This window comes from Capra hircus, chromosome 22 (assembly GCF_001704415.2).
Source record: "Capra hircus breed San Clemente chromosome 22, ASM170441v1, whole genome shotgun sequence".
NCBI classification, from domain to species: domain Eukaryota; kingdom Metazoa; phylum Chordata; class Mammalia; order Artiodactyla; family Bovidae; genus Capra; species Capra hircus.
This window is the reverse complement of record NC_030829.1, coordinates 742,770-759,534: the sequence shown is the minus strand read 5'-3', so window position 1 is coordinate 759,534 and position 16,765 is coordinate 742,770. Positions and strand designations below refer to the sequence as shown.

The 16,765-nt window shown below is 45.8% G+C and overlaps 1 long non-coding RNA gene across 1 annotated transcript; it reads right to left on the bottom strand.

Moving 5' to 3' along the window:
- On the bottom strand, window positions 15,310-15,813 carry LOC108638614. Its single transcript, XR_001919972.1, has 3 exons — window positions 15,730-15,813; window positions 15,475-15,585; window positions 15,310-15,348 (listed from the first exon to the last, which is right to left on the bottom strand). It is a non-coding gene; the product is annotated as an uncharacterized LOC108638614 (long non-coding RNA).

Sequence of the window (16,765 nt, the reverse complement as noted above, 5' to 3'; positions counted from 1 at the left end):
TTTTGGAGCCCAAAAAAATAAAGTCTGACACTGTTTCCACTGTTTCCCCATCTATTTCCCATGAAGTGATGGGACCAGATGCCATGATCTTAGTTTTCTGAATGTTGAGCTTTAAACCAACTTTTTCACTCTCCTCTTTCACTTTCATCAAGAGGCTTTTTAGCTCCTCTTCCCTTTCTGCCATAAGGGTGGTGTCATGTGCATATCTGAGGTTATTGATATTTCTCCCGGCGATCTTGATTCCAGCTTGTGCTTCTTCTAGCCCAGCGTTTCTCATGATGTACTCTGCATATAAGCTAAATAAGCAGGGTGACAATATACAGCCTTGATGTACTCCTTTTCCTATTTGGAACCAGTCTGTTGTTCTATGTCCAGTTCTAACTGTTGCTTCCTGACCTGCTTATAGGTTTCTCAAGAGGCAGGTCAGGTGGTCTGGTATTCCCATCTCTTTCAGAATTTTCCACAGTTTATTGTGATCCACACAGTCAAAGGCTTTAGCATAGTCAATAAAGCAGAAATAGATGTTTTTCTGGAACTTCCTTGCTTTTTCCATGATCCAGCGGATGTTGGCAATTTGATCTCTGGTTCCTCTGCCTTTTCTAAAACCAGCTTGAACATCAGGGAGTTCACGGTTCACGTATTGCTGAAGTCTGGCTTGGAGAATTTTGAGCATTACTTTACTAGCATGTGAGATGAGTGCAATTGCGTGGTAGTTTGAGCATTCTTTGGCATTGCCTTTCTTTGGGATTGGAATGAAAACTGAGCTTTTCCAGTCCTGTGGCCACTGCTGAGTTTTCCAAATTTGCTGGCATATTGAGTGCAGCACTTTCACAGCATCATCTTTCAGGATTTGAAATAGCTCAAGTAGAATTGCATCACCTCCACTAGCTTTGTTCATAGTGATGCTTTCTAAGGCCCACTTGACTTCACATTTTAGGACGTAGGATAGCTCCTCCCGGCTGCCGCCCCTGACCTCGGACGTGAGGTGGCTCCTCTCGGTTGTCCCTGCACCGTCGCAGCCTGACACTCTCGGCGGCTGCCCCTGACCTCAGACATGGGGTAGCTCCTCTCGGTCGCGCTATGTCTGCCAGTCGTAGCCGCCGGCACTGTGTGAGCCGGTCGCAGCTGGTTTAGTGGTGCTGAATTCTCTTAACTCTTGCTTCTCTGTAAAGCTTTTAATTTCTTCATCAAATCTGATCCAGAGTCTCACTGGGTAGAGTATTCTTGGTTGTAGGTTCTTCCCTTTCATCACTGGAAATATGGTGCCATTGTCTTCTGGTCTGTGGAGCCTCTGCTGAGAAATCAGCTGATAACCTTATAGGATTTCCCTTGTGTGTTATTTCTTTTTCCCTTGTTGCTTTTGATATTTGATCTCTGTCTTTAATTTTTGTCAGTTTGATTCCTATGTGTCTCAGTGCATTCCATCATGGGGCCCCAGTCTCATGACCTCACCTAATCACCTCCCAGAGGTCACATCTTCAAACACTACCATAACTGGAGGTCAGGGTTTCAACATATGGATCTGGGGATAAAAATATTCAATCTATAACAAAAATCTTTCTTCATTTTAGAATACAAGAGCCCAGAGTAGGATAGAAGACTTTAGTGAGAGGTACCCATTAGTTTAACTGATATACAAGTATGCCTTCGAATTTCTGTGTTGTTGTTTTTTTCTTTTTAAGTGGGATACTAATCCAAGTATTCAAGCCTTGGCTATTATAGGTCAAAGTTTCAATATTTAATGCTTTTTAATGCTTAAGAAACAATATTTTTAAGTTTACTGGTTTTAGGAACCAGCAGCAGAAAGATCTGGGATATGTTTTTTAAAGTGAGGTGGGACAGGAGGGTGTTAAGAAGAGTTTCCTTAATATATTCACTTCAAGGAGCACATCCCAAAGACAGTCTCAACCCAGTTCCATCAGAGGATTCAGCCTTAATGTGGGAATCCACTGTATGTGGATTAAAGAGATGGGAATACCGGACCACCTTACCTGTCTCCTGACCTGTATGCAGGTCAAGAAGCAACAGTTAGAACTGGACATGGAAAAACAGGCTGGTTCAAAATTGAGAAAGGAGTATGTCAAGGCAGTATATTGTCACCCTGCTTATTTAACTTATATGCAGAGTACATCATGTGAAATGCCGGGCTGCAAGAATCTCAAGCTGGAATCAAGATTGCCAAAAGAAATATCAACCGCCTCAGATAAGCATATGATACCACTCTTATGGCATAAAGTAAAGACAAACTAAAGAGCCTCTTGAAGAAAGTGAAAGAGGAGAGTGAAAAAGTTGGCTTAAAAACTCAACATTCAAAAAGCTAAGATCATGGCATTTAGTCTCATCACTTCAAAGCAAATAGACAGGGAAAAAGTGGAAACAGTGACAGATTTTCTCTTCTTGGGCTCCAAAATTACTGTGGATTGTAACTGCAGCCATGAAATTAAAAGACACATGCTCCTTGGAAGAAATGCGATGACAAATGTAGACAGCATATTAAAAAGCAGAGATGTTACTTTGCCAACAAATATCCGTGTAGTCAAAGCTATGGTGTTTCCAGTGATCACGTGTGGATGTGAGAGCAGTCAAGTCAAGACGGCAGAGTAGGAGGACCTGTGCTCATCTTCTCTGAGAACACCAAAACCTCAACTAGCTGCTGAACAACAATCAACAAGAGGATGTTGCTAAGTCACTTCAGTCGTGTCCGACTGCGACACCATAGACGGCAGCCCACCAGGCTCCCCCGTCCCTGGGATTCTCGCAGCAAGAACACTAGAGTGGGTTGCCATTTCCTTCTCAAATAAAGGATGTTGGAACCCACTAAAAAAAGATATCCCAGGTCCAAGGAAAAAGAAGAGGCTGCAACAAGATGGTAGGAGGGCCTCAATTATGTTAAAACCAAACCCCATACCTGCGAGAGATTCTAGGAAGGCATAAGCAAAACCTTGTATGCTCCAGGATCCCGGGGAAAGGAGCAGTGACCCCACAAGAGATTGAGCCAGATAGATGTGAATATTGGGCCATAAAGAAGACCAAATGCCGAAGAATTGATGCTTTTGAATTGAAGTGCTGAAAAGGGTACTTGAGAGTCCCCTGCCTGCAAGAAGATCAAACCAGTCAACCGTAAATATTCATTGGAAGGACTTATGCTAAAGCTGAAGCTCTGATACTCTGGCCACCTGATGCTAAGAGCCTACTCATTGGAGAAGACTCTGATGCTGGGAAAGATGGAGGGCAGGAGGAGAAGGGGCGACAGAGGATGAGCTGGTTGGATGGCATCATCGACTCAATGGTCATGAGTTAGAGCAAACTCTGGGAGATAGTGAGGGACAGGGAAACCTGGTGCCTGTAGTCCAAGGGGTTGCAAAGAGTCAGACGCTACTTAGCGACTGAACAGCTGCATGTACCTAATAACCTTTCCCTGCCTGCCTAGCATTGTGCTAGTTACGTACCATACTTGGGAGAATCAAGACAATAATCACTTAGATTACTTCCTATAGGGCTTAATTCTCTCTAGGTATCAAAAGGCCAGCTGACCTCTAAGAGTAAAGAAGGATTTCGAGCTGCAGCCATTACACTAACAGAAGGGATACACTCAATAATGAAGTGCTAATTAATATTTAAAACAATGAAAGAATTAACTAAGGAAACAATAATAATTGATGGCAAATACTGATTGTTAAGATAGATCAGACACTGCTAACTGCATATCTACACTATGAGAGAAAAATGATTTTCCCATTTCACAGATGAGAAAACATTTAAAATAAAGTGTTATACTACCATTTTGGACATAGGAAAAATCATGTCAATCTTTACGGGAACAGATCCCACAGAGCTGGGGTATTCCCTGGGGGTCAGCTGCACATTGCCTGGGCTGCAGACACAACGTCAAAGCAGGCAACCATGGGATAGAGTCCTTCTGGGCCCCCAGAGAGTGACAGGCCAATAGAGCGTATATCAGTAATGACGGACACTGGCTTACTGCAGCAAACATTTACAGACTCACTCTGTGCCAGGAGAAGTGCCAGGCGCTGTGAAGAAGGCTGGTGTTCTGCAGCAAGTAAAGTAGACACACACACACACACACACACGCACATATGAGAGCTGCCCAGAAGTCACAAAGGGGGACGCTTCACCCTCCACTGCCAGAGGACATTCTGACAACAAAAAGGGTTACAGCCAAGCTGAAACCACACAACCTGATAAAACAGCCAACATGGAAGCGAAGATGATATATTCTTTAATCCACTTTTGTACAGACTGTAACATGGGAGATACAGGAGCAGAGCAACCTTTGAACAAAATAGAGGAGAATTCCCTGGTGGCCCAAGGGTTAGGGCTTCCCTGGCAGCTCAGTGGGTAAAGAATCCACCTGCAAAGCAGGAGACCTGGGTTTAATCCCTGAGTCAGGAAGTTCCCCTGAAGAAAGAAAAGGCAACCCACTCCAGTACTCTTGCCTGGAGAATTCCATGGACAGTGGGCAACAGTCCATGGGATCTCAAAGAGGCAGACAGGACTGTAACTAACTCACTTTTCCCTTTCCAGGGGTTAAGACTCTATGTTTCCCCTGCAGTGTGCACAGCTTCCATCCCTGCTTGGGGAACTAAGATCCTGTGTGCTGTGCAGTGTGACCAAAAATTTAGAAAAATAGAGTTAAAAAATAAAAGGATCTTCTTAAAGAAAAGAGAAGTGCCTTTTAAATAAATCCTACATTAGCAGGGTCAAAACTGTTCAGATCTTACCACCAGGAAGACTTCATTCATTCATTCATTTTCTTGACAAATATCCCTGAGACCCATCAAGGGCCAAGAACTGTTCTGGATACTGGGGTGTGATGGTAGAAAACTGACAAGGCCCTGCTCTCTACCAGAGCCTCAGCTCGTTTCTTACATCCCCCCCTTTTCCTGAGACGACATGCTGCTGCTGCTGCTAAGTCGATTCAGTCATGTCCGACTCTGTGTGACCCCATAGACAGCAGCCCACCAGGCTCCCCCATCCCTGGGATTCTCCAGGCAAGAACATTGGAGAGGGTTGCCATTTCCTTCTCCAATGCGTGAAAGTGAAGTCGCTCAGTTGTGTCCAACTCTTCGCGACCCCATGGACTGCAGCCCACCAGGCTCCTCCATCCATGGGATTTTCCAGGCAAGAGTACTGGAGTGGGGTGCCTGAGACAACATAGATGATTTTAAAGTTTCTAATTCTGAAGGCACCAAGGAGTTCCCAGAACAACCACACTGGATTCTCCAGGTGACTCCTTTCTCTCGAGTATACTTATTCCTAGGACCTCCAACACTTCCTTAACAAGTTTTCCTTTAAGCAGCTCTGCCCTCCTTCCTAGACCTGGTACTAACTCTGCCCAGACATGTCCTCTGTTACCATCACAGCAGAGCTGGCTAGGACTCTGCGCTTTCACCGGCAAAACCACCCACCAGCTCATCTCCCTAACGCCAAAGACAGGTTTCTCCAATACACCCACTAACCACCAGTGCCAAGCAGATCTATCTAGCACCCAGATCCGACCACATACCTCACCATCTTGACTCTGTTCATCCAAATTCCTCAGTGTGACATTCATTCTTGTGACCCAACCCAGCCCGTCCACCCTCCTAGCCCGTAACTAGCCCATCGCTGTCTGGTCCAGCGATGCTGCGCCTCACACCCTCCCCAGCAGATCCAGCTGTCACTGACAACCCCCAGCCCTGTGCCACCTCCTCCAGGAAGCCACGTCTGAACCCTGCCTCATACTGAGAATTCTGTTGTGTGGAGTATTTCCGACCCTAGACAAAATTCCTTGGAGTCAAATATTGTGTCATACTATTATTCTCTGGTGCCTAGAGCAGTAACGGGCGCTTAGTAAGTGCTCAATACAGATTTGCTGAACCAAACTAACATGATCCCTGCCTTCTTCTATACTTAGTAACCAATCCTTCACTTAGATCCAAAAATAGTCCCACAGTGACCTTCTCCTTGTTCTATAAAATTAATTTCTCAGTGACCAAAGGCATAGTTAGCAGAATGAGATGACCCGCAAAACTCCAGCTGAAATCTCTGGCCATGAGCTGTCCTGTATCTTATTTCTCTTTTAGGACCTGTATCAGAACACAGCATCCATCCCCACCACCACCCTCAGCTCCACATCACTGTGACCCCTGTGTCACCACACTCCTGTTCTTCCATAAACCTTGCGATCCTTGGAGACAGTCTTTGATACTACACCTATGTAATATCAATTCATCCCTCTTTATAAAAAAAACTAAGATATTATCATGGTAATCATTTTTTTGTGTGTGTGAGGAGAGAGAAGTCTCCAAAACATTTTCCTGAGGGAAAAGAGCAAGCTACAAAATTATAAAAAGAGACTTCTCTCTATTATAATAGAGAAATCTAGTCTATTCTATCCAAATACTGCATAGTACTGGATATGGTAACCCACTTCAGTAGTCCTGCCTGGAAAATTCCATGAAAAGAGGAGCCGGGTGGGATACATTCCATGGGGCCACAAAGAGTCAGACACGGCTGAACACACACACCAATGCACGCACACACTCCACAGTATAACTTTGTCTTTTTTTTTTTTTTAAGCCACTATCTCTTTGTTCATAGCCTCTTGGTAGTTTGTTTCCAGTCATTCACTATTATAAACAATTTTGCAATGGACACTGTATACGCCCTCCTGTACACCTCTGCAAGGCTCTCTTGGGGGTATGGCAACGGGGAACTGCTTTGTCAAATCACAGGGTGTTTTAAATACATTCTGTCAAACTGCCATAAGAATGAAAGGCTCATTTCTTAATATCGTTGTCAATTCTTAGTATTATCAAACTTTAACATTTGTGTGAGTTCAGGGAATGTTAAATAGCTGTTTTGGTTTTCCTTTTGCTTTTTTTTTCGTATTGGTTTTGCATTTTCCTAGTGAATATGGACATCTACAAAATGCTTAAGTAAAACATATAAATAAAGATAAATGAACATTAAAATATATATTTATTTTTCTTATTATATTACACATTCAAATTTTGTTTGTGATCTTTTTCTATTGGGATGCCTGTTTCCTCTCTGTGGGTGTGTGGGAGTTCATTACATACCCTGGATTCTCATTTTCAATTTTCTAGTCACATACAGTAAATATTGTAACTATCACCATTGGTAAACATAATTTTAACATTGTTCAAACAAATGATTTTTCTTTCTGGTTTTTGCCTTGTGCATCTTATTTTAGAAGGTCTTCCTTTTCCCTAAGGTCATAAAAATGTTTTCCTATATTTCTGTTTGTCTCCAGGGTATTTTTATTCTCAGCTTTATGAGTTTCAACAGCATAGCTCCCCCTCTGGCGCTGGACCACACATCCTCCCAGTGAGATGGTTTCCTTAGCCACATGCTCCTCAGCTGGCACTTCTTGGGCCAAGGCACACCCAGCAGGTCCGCTCCCTCATCACTATTAAACCCACAGCCTCCCAGCAAACCAAGTCCCAGCCTTGGTGAGAAAAGTTGAGGGAAACATTCCAAGTGGCCCTGCTGCTTTGGGTTTCCTGGTTCTGACTTCATGGCCCTGGTTATTAAATGCCTCCCACACCACCCACAGAGGCTGGAAACCTAGGAACAGCCCTGGGACTTAACTAGTAGGAGGTTCATGTGATGCCTTAAAAATGTTTTCCTGGCAGAGGAACACATCCCCACATAACTCAGCAGGATGGGGTGGGAATGAGGGGTCTGAAGAACCTTGGCAGATTCTGTCACAGCCAGGACCACCTTTCCAAGAACTTGTGGATGCTGTTGGCTGCCAAGGTGGTACTGAGCCACCTCCAGACTAGAAAACCAATCCATACGACCATATCTCCCCTCCTTGTTGGGTCAGAGAAACATACTCTACACCTCAAGTGCATGCCAACTCCGTCAGGGTCCCCCTTCCTGGAGCTGGGCAGGCTTTCGACCACTGCAAATTTTCAGCAGGAGACACCTTCCCCTTTGTCACAAAACAATTCCAAAACTTCCAGGCCTCAAACAGAAAGAAGCACCAGTCTTCCTTCCAACAGCAACAACAATTCTCATGATGCTGGCTTTTGTTATCATCCTAGTTTGCAGGATGGCTGCTGTACTTCCAGATGACAGCAAGAAGATGGAGACAGGAGAAACAGGTAAAGAGGAGTGCAAAAATAAGCACCTTTGGGTCAGAAACTCTAGAAGTTTGATTATCTATCATCTGTCAGAATACTGATCAAGGGCAGCAAGATACCCTGACCCTTCCAGGGCCATCATGTTCCATCCATTTGAGCTGGAGTAGTCACTCACCCTCTCAGAATCAAAGAATCTCTGCCACCTAAACAACTGCGACTACTACAGCAGAAAGTAAGAGAGAGAATAGCCACTGCCCACAGGAGAAATTGGGGGAAAACAGAACTATGGTAAAGGTATGAATTCAACCAAGTGGTAACCAGGGATTTCATCACAATTCCACAGGCAGAGCAGCAATGGAGGCTCGATGTGGGGAGGGTCCAGTGGCTGGGATGTTGGAAGCCTACCGTTACCCACATGCTCTTTTCAGTGTGGAGCAGACCCGGGAAAACTAACAGTGATGTGAAGAGCAGAGTCCAACCCACAGAGAAGGACTGGAAAACTGGATCAGGGTGCATGGGCTCAGCTAAGTAGGTCGAAGTGCAGGGCTAGGCAGCAGCCTCAGGAGGAAGCCAGAAAGTAGCCAAGAAGCCGAGGCAGAGCTGGTCACCTGGCCCAGGGAGACGCAGCCAGCATCAGAGATGGAAGCTGGGACTTAGGAGTCAGGAAGTGACCAGGATCATCTCCGGATGTAGCCCAGCTGGTCACCTGGCCCAGGGAGATGCAGCCAACGTTAGAGATGGAAGCTGGGACTTAGGAGTCAGGCAGTGACCAGGATCATCTCTGGGTGTAGCCCAGGAATTCTGAGAGCAAGGCTTGGAGCAGGACAACCAAGTCTAGCCCCCACCCTCGGGGTGGGGATGAGGCTTTCATAGTACACTCCGCCCCTGCTGGATGTGACTAGGTCCTGTCAAAGTTGACCTCTGTTGAGCCAACACGGCTGGAAGGGGAGCCCAGGGAAGAGGGGCTAACACAGTCCTCACAGCTCCCACTCACTTGCTCATCAGCCTCCTTCACACCCATTCCTGTGACAGAGGAGACAGCCCCTCTCCCCCCACTCTCTCTGCATGTGCTTCTCCGTGTCTGTGATTCTAGAGAAAGGTCCAGAACAGCTACTCTCCCTTCTTTCTCTTCCCATGATGCCCTTCCCATTCTCTTGACAGGTTGTGCCAGATTTGGGCACCCTCTGGGTTATTTCTACCTCCTTTCCTTTCATCCACTAGGGTGTGGAGAGAAGCTGGAGTCCAGGAGTTGTCCGTGCTTCAGGCCACACCCAGCAGGGCCCACTTCCTACCTGGAATTCTGACTTGTTGCTTGGAGGTGCAACAGCCATGTTTTCAAGCACCTCAATGTATTTATTCACTAAAAACAAACTTTCTTCTATGACTTTGTCATCTCTTGCATACTGCAGCTCAGCTTTCCCTCTCACCCTTTAGTCTCCCAAACTATTCCATCTAACAGAATACAGCATATCAGTTATGAAGACCATTTACCACGGAACAGGAAACAGTAAGGAACATTGTCCATGGCCTCATGCATTTTGGAGTTCTCATTACTAAACAATATAGAATGCAATTAAAAGACATCTGCTCCTTGGAAGAAAAGCTGTGACAAACACGGAAACCATATGAAAAAGGAGAAACATCACTTTGCCAACAAAGATCCGTATAGTCAAAGCTATAGCTTTCCCAGTAGTCAAGTATGGAAAAGAGAGTTGGACCATAAAGAAGGCTGAGCACTGAAGAATTGATGTGTTAGAAAAGACTATTGTGAGTCCCTTGGACAGCAAGGAGATCCAATCAGTCAATCCTAAAGCAAATCAACCCTGAATATTCATTGGAAGGACAGATGCTGAAGCTGAAACTCCAATACTTTGGCCACCTGATGTGAAGAGCTGATTCACTGGAAAGACCCCGATGCTGGGAAAGATTGAGGGCAGGAGGAAAATGGGCGATGGACAATGAGATGGTTGGATGGTATCACCAACTCAATGGATAAGAGTTTGAACAAACTCTGGGTGATAGTGAAGGATGGCTTAGTGATTAAAAAACAGCAACAACAAACAATAAAGAATAGAGAGCATCCTGTTCCTAGTAGATTTATCTGAAATAGCTGGAATAAGACATCTTGCTTAATAAAGAGTGATAACAAGTCAGAGGTTCTGTCCAAAAGTTGGCTTAATATCTTACACCTTTCCCCACGTTTTTGACCCACCACCCAATTTACAAATCATCAAATTTTTGCATCCTTCTCATCACATCCCCCTAAAGCCTTTTTGGATGTAAGTACCATCCAGAATCATGTGTTTAATCATCTTCTCACTCTTTAAAGAAGTGCTTTTACCACAAATGAATGAATTTGACTTATACTGCTTCTGGGGCTGCTGTTTCCAGTCTACATTATATGTGGGTAAGATTCCTCACGTTTGTTAATTCGTTTTCACTGCTGTTATTGCTTTTACATTCAGACAAGAGTCAGTGAGAATTACAGGTCCCCTGTTCCTCCTGCATTTCTTGCATTTAGCCTGAGTGGCTTCCCGTCCTCCACCATGGACTTGGGGGTGGCTGAACTCATCACAGTGCACAGCGTCACGGTATTTCCCGGCCAGGTATGTGAGAGCTGCTGCAGGTGTAAGGTTTGCTAAGAGAGACAGGAGAAATTTCTATAAGTCAAAAATGCTGTCATTGCTACTCTGGTTTCAAATAGCTCTGCAGAAAACAGAAATGGTCATATTGTAACTGAAGAGTGCATTTAGTGGGCTCTCCAATGAGATCATCACCACCTGTACTGTCTAGAGCCAGGGCAACCCCAGCACAAGCAGGCCTCAGGATGAGCCACGTTTCTCTTGGTCTTGAATGCATGCAACTTCAACCTCAAATTGCCTTCCATACAGCACTGAACAGACTTCAGCAAGAAATGAGAGTGCGTGAGGCATAATAGGCACAGAGCATCACCAGGAACAGGAAATGCAAGAGCTGATCTAGTCCAGAACCGGAGAGCTAGTCACTGTGTGCCTGTGAGCGGGCTTTCCTCTGTGAGCGCATCTGAAAGGAGGAAGCTGGCCCAGAGTTCTAGCATCCTGCCTTCACAGTTCTAGCATCCTTTAATTTAGGAAAAAAACAAGAAAGCAGAAATATTCCTGGCAAACTCCAGGGTAGAGAAATGCTTGGGCTGCACTGCCTACCCCTCTGCACACCCCCCAGATGTCTTCAGTGGCCAAAGGCGCCCCGTCACTTTATTAACGAGCTTCACGAAGCCTGAGTCTGGGTTGGAGGTGGACCAAGACTAGTTTCAGGAGGTAGGAGCTGCAGATTGCCTTTCTTCCCAACAAAACAACATCGCCTGAGTCCCATCTATCCCTATGTACTTTTCAGTAACAAAGTAGCTTTAAGGCTGCCTAAAAAGCATGAGCTTATGTTGACTCTTAAGATGCTAAAATCAGAAGGCAGAAGAAACATCTGCGCCTATTCTATACCAGAGTGTGATTTTCTCTCCCAGATGAACAAGGATAATACCCTCCCCTCCTCATCTGGGGGCTCATCTGGGCTCTGCCTCTCATTGCTGGGTGTGACCTTGGGTAAACCTGCATCCATCCTACAATGAGCAGTTAGGTTAGAGATCCTGAAGGTTTGCCACCTCTGAAGTCCCAAGATCGGATAATCTACAATAAAAGAAACAAGTGCATGGAAGCAACCTAGATGTCCATCAACAGAGGAATGGAGAAAGAACTGTGGCACATACATACAATGGAATATTACTCAGGCAGAAAAAAGAATGCATCTGAGTCAGTCAGTGCTAATGAAGTAAATGAACTTAGAGCCTATTTTACAGAGTGAAGTCAGGGAAAAACAAATAATGATACATTAACACATACATAAAGAATGTAGCAAGATGGTGCTGATGAACCTGCATGCAAACCCAGGGCAGCGGCGGAGATGCAGACATAGAGAGCAGAGCTGTGCACACAGTAGGGCAAGGAGAGGGTGGGGCGAACCGAGAGAGCAGCATGGAAACATCCATTGCCGTGTGTGGAATGGCCAGGGGGGATTCGCTGTGTGACACAGGCAGCTCAAAGCAGTGTTCTGTGACCACCTAGAGGGGTGGGGTGGGAGTGGGAGATGGGAAGGAGGATCAAGAGGGAGGGGATGTGCGTGTACCTATGGCTGATTCATGTTGATGGACGGCAGAAACCAGCACAATATGGTGAAGCAATTATCCTCCCTCCAGTTAAAAATAAATAAAATTTTAAAAGTAAAAGGAACAAGTGAGGATGCCCCTTTTAGGAGAGGGTTCAAAGTACAGAAGAAATCTGAATCTAGATGCTTCCTTCCTCCATATGTGGGTCTTCACTGAGTGTCTGTCTGGCGCTGGACCCCAGCCTTGGGTCTTACACATCCTGCCACTGTCAGCATGTCAGTGGTGATGTTCCCATTTCACAGATGAGGAGACAGCACCTCAAAGACGGTAGGTCGCTTTCACAATGATTCGCTTACTTGTCACACAGATAATGGACGTCAGTGCTAGGATTTGAGCAGAGGTCTGCCCTGCTGTGTGCGCTGTTCAAACAAAGCAGGATCCTAGATGTGCTCGCTTCTAGGAGACAAAACACAGGACCCCTCTGCCCTTCACAGGGGTCTGCAAACTGCCCACGCTGAGGACTTCACATTCAGGGGGTGAAGGCACTGCTGTGCTTACCTTGTTTTACATTCTTTGAGAAAAGGAGGGAGCTTACTCAGGTTATAACCTGAGGAGCCACTTCCTTGGCAGTGAGAGTCTCAAATCAGCCGTTAACATGATTTACAAGCTTATGTGAAATAAACAGCAGGCAGAACAGGTGCTTCTAGCCTCTCCTACAAAGGTGCAACGACTCTATGGAAATGCACTTTATTATTTGTAAAGGACTCACCTCCAAGAAAGAAGGCAATGGCACCCCACTCCAGTACTCTTGCCTGGAAAATCCCATGGATGGAGGAGTCTAGTTCGCTACAGTCCACGGGGTCGCTAAGAGTCGGACACAACTGAGCGACTTCACTTTCACTTCTCACTTTCATGCATTGGAGAAGGAAATGGCAACCCACTCCAGTGTTCTTGCCTGGAGAATCCCAGGGATGGGGGAGCCTGCTGGGCTGCCGTCTGTGGGGTTGCACAGAGTCGGACACGACTGAAGCGACTTAGCAGCAGCAGCAGCAGCAGTACCTCCAAGAAAACCAGACTTTTCAATACATGAGCACAATTACCTTGTCAGCTCAATATTTTATAGAATGCCTACACTCCCCAGCCTGTTTCCAAACATGAGGACACCGTAAGCCACAATGTTACATGCAGGGTTATATAAAATGAGATTCTCTTCCCATAAGTGGGGAGGACGCACAAGTTGAAAGAACACGTAGGTATTTGATGTCAACTGGGGAAACAAAAGTCTTCTAGCACAACTCAGATTCTGGTGAAAAATGATTTGTGACAGCAGGGCAGGCGGTGGCTGCCCGCCTCTCCCCTCCTTGTTCCTCTTGTCGGGTCACCACAGACACACACGAGCAGGCAGAGCAAGCAGCAGCGGCCAGGGAGGTGGGCTGGCTCAGCTCTGGCTTGCAGGGGGTGCCAGACCAAAGCCCAGGCCTCCAGTGGGATTCTGGAACAAGACCGAGTGTCATTAGCTCTTTTCTGAAGGCAAAAGCGTCCGGATGAGGTGACAGGAGAGCCAGGTGGCTCCGTCCGCAGAGCAGAGGGGGCTGGAGAGGCCTGCTGGCACTGCTCTGCCTCCCTGGACTCCGGCCAAGGCCTCCAGCCACAGCCTGAAGCCTGGTGAACCACTAAGGGCCGGCGGGAACCGATGCTGAAGGGCAGGCTTGGGGTAAAGAGCAGCTTCTCACTTGGAGGGGAGAAGCTCCTGCCATTTATCTGCCCGCCTGGGCTCCCCAGGTCAGTCTTTCCCCATGGCCCCCTACCCGCCCTGCTCAGCCCTTCTCTCCCTCGAGAAGCACCTGCCCTGGGGGATGCAGCAAAGAGAGACCACTATGGGGGCTGGAATGCTGCCAAGGCCTCGCGGTGGTCCTGCGATGGCAGCCCGCTCATTATCCACTTGAGCTCAGGTGTCAATCTGGTTTAATAACGAGGAGACAGCGCAGGTGAGCTGGGAGCATCCCGTGCGGGCGGTGCAGCCTCCCCCAGCCTCTGCTGTCCTGGCCAGCAGGTCGCTCCTCTTTCTGAAGCTCCCATTGATGGCCCAGGGGCATCCTCACAGCTGCCCTGGAGCAGAGGGACAGACGGTGTCAGCCGTGGGCCACCTGCTTCCGAGCCCCTGCATGCCCCCTGTGCTCAGCCGGGTTCCTCTGCCTTGAAAGCGGCCGCCACTCCAGACTCAGCCTGGCACCTCTCTTGTCCCTCTGGACAGAAACAGCCTGATGCCAGCCAGCTCCACAGGCCTCGCACGGGTGCCAGAGCTCGCCCAGCTTTCTCCTTGCTGCGGGGGCTCATCTCTGTGATGGAAAACTCATAAAAGCAGGGGAGGGAGTCTCCAAACTCTAAGTGGGGAGCCACCGGCACACACAAGGCAGGCCTGGTGCATGTGACCTTGAATGCACTAGTGCGTGCAAGGAACTTTCCTTCTTCTAGTTTGTCATTATATTTTCACCCTCATCCGTGTTCAGGTGTCAATGAAAAATAGATAATAAAGAAAAAAACATACAGAAATAACAAAATACATTAGCCAAAGGTTGCCCTCTTTATGTATATCTGTCAACATCTCTTTCACAATTTATACTCCATGAAGACAGAGACTGGTTCATTTGGTTTGTCAAACATAGCTGTTAATATATTATAAACACCTGGTCGAAAACCAATACAAAGGAGAATTTAGAAATGTGACCTCTGCAAAGGAAATTCTTCTAGGTAAGTATCCAGATCTTTTGTTGAATTGGTAATCTGTGGGAATAAGATTTTCAGTAGTGTTCAGCCTGAAATTCCAAACCAGTATAAATATTGATCAGTTCAGTTCAGCCACTCAGTTGTGTCCGACTCTTTGAGACCCCATGAACCACAGCATGCCAGGCCTCCCTGTCCGTCACCAACTCCCGGAGTCTACCCAAACCCATGTCCATTGAGTCGGTGATGCCATCCAACCATCTCATTCTCTGTCGTCCCCTTCTCCTTCTGCCTTCAATCTTTCCCAACATCAGGGTCTTTTCAAGTGAGTCAGCTCTTCGCATCAGGTGGCCAAAATAAATATTGATAAATCTCCTGAAACGAAAAGACTGTGTTACAAACTAATTCCCTTCCAAGCAAAGGTACATGAAAAAATGCTATAAAAGAGAGAGAAAAACACATCACTATGTTACCCTTCAAGGCTAAAATGCAAGAACTCACCATAGCCCCAGGTCCACACGGCCTTGCAATTTCAGGGCCAGTAGTGGTGGGCAAGGACAGTGAGACCATCTGTGATGAGAACGTGCAGCATAAAGAAGCAGATTTGCAAAGCTGTAACAATTTGAACAACAAAATAAGCAATGATTGTAACAGATTAGAGCTCATTGGATCAAACAGGAGTTGATGAGTCCATACTAATAAGAGACATATAAATAAGAAGTGAACACTATTAAAGTGGAATGCCAACTCACTCACACAGAATAAAGATGGAAACCTCGTGGTGTTAACACTCACACTGAGAGCACAAATGCAGTGCACCTAAGCCTGCTGGCACCTGTGCACACGTCAGCACAGCAGCTGCGAACCGCCAGCTGCCCACTCTCCCCGTCAGGCACAGTCACGAACAGGAAATGTGACACCAACGACAAGTGACGTCAGTTTCTCTTAAAAATAATCTTGATAAATTGTGGGGGGGGAGGTATCAATTTCACTAAATCTGGGCCAATAATACACGCCCTATACTATTGCGTGAGGTGGGATGAGCAGGTTGGGTGAGGCGCGGGCACCTTGTGCTGAAGGGTGATGGTCATGGCACCGAGGAGCCTGGTGCTGGATGGGGCTTGGGGGTGGAGCTGACCAGCCTTCTCACAGACACCAGTCTTACTTGAAAGAACTTATAGACAAATTCACACTTTGGGTATTAGGGAGACATTTTCTCAAAAACTGAGAAACCAAGCCTGAAGCTTCAAAGGAAATAACTGAGAGCAAGAATTCCCAATGAGAAATTTCAAGCTTTTTAACAAAAACTAGAATATTGGAAAACTTGAATCTGCCACCATGAGCTTGTCTGTTTCCCAATATCTAATTACTTCTGTAATGAGATCAGTGTGATAGAAACAGATGTGATATTTTGGTATTGTAACATGAAATGTGTCAATATTTGAAAAACTTCAAAACTCAAGAATCCAGTATTTTCTAAATGACCAAAGTCACAAAATGTGACAAAATAATAAAATGGTGAAACATCTATTCGAACTGCAAGATAGAAAAATGGATTTTAATGTAACGGACTATAAAAATTTAATTGATGTTTCAAATTCCACATTGTAACTAACCTTTTAAGAAATTACTGTTGTTGAGTTTTGGTGTAATATTGAAAAAAGGAGACATGTAATTTTTCAAAGCAGATATTTTTTAATAAATACCCATCCTTTTTGTGGATTTTCTGCAAACATTTCTGCCATAGTAGCATACTATAACAAATGAAAGAGGTGTGTAAAAATACAAAACA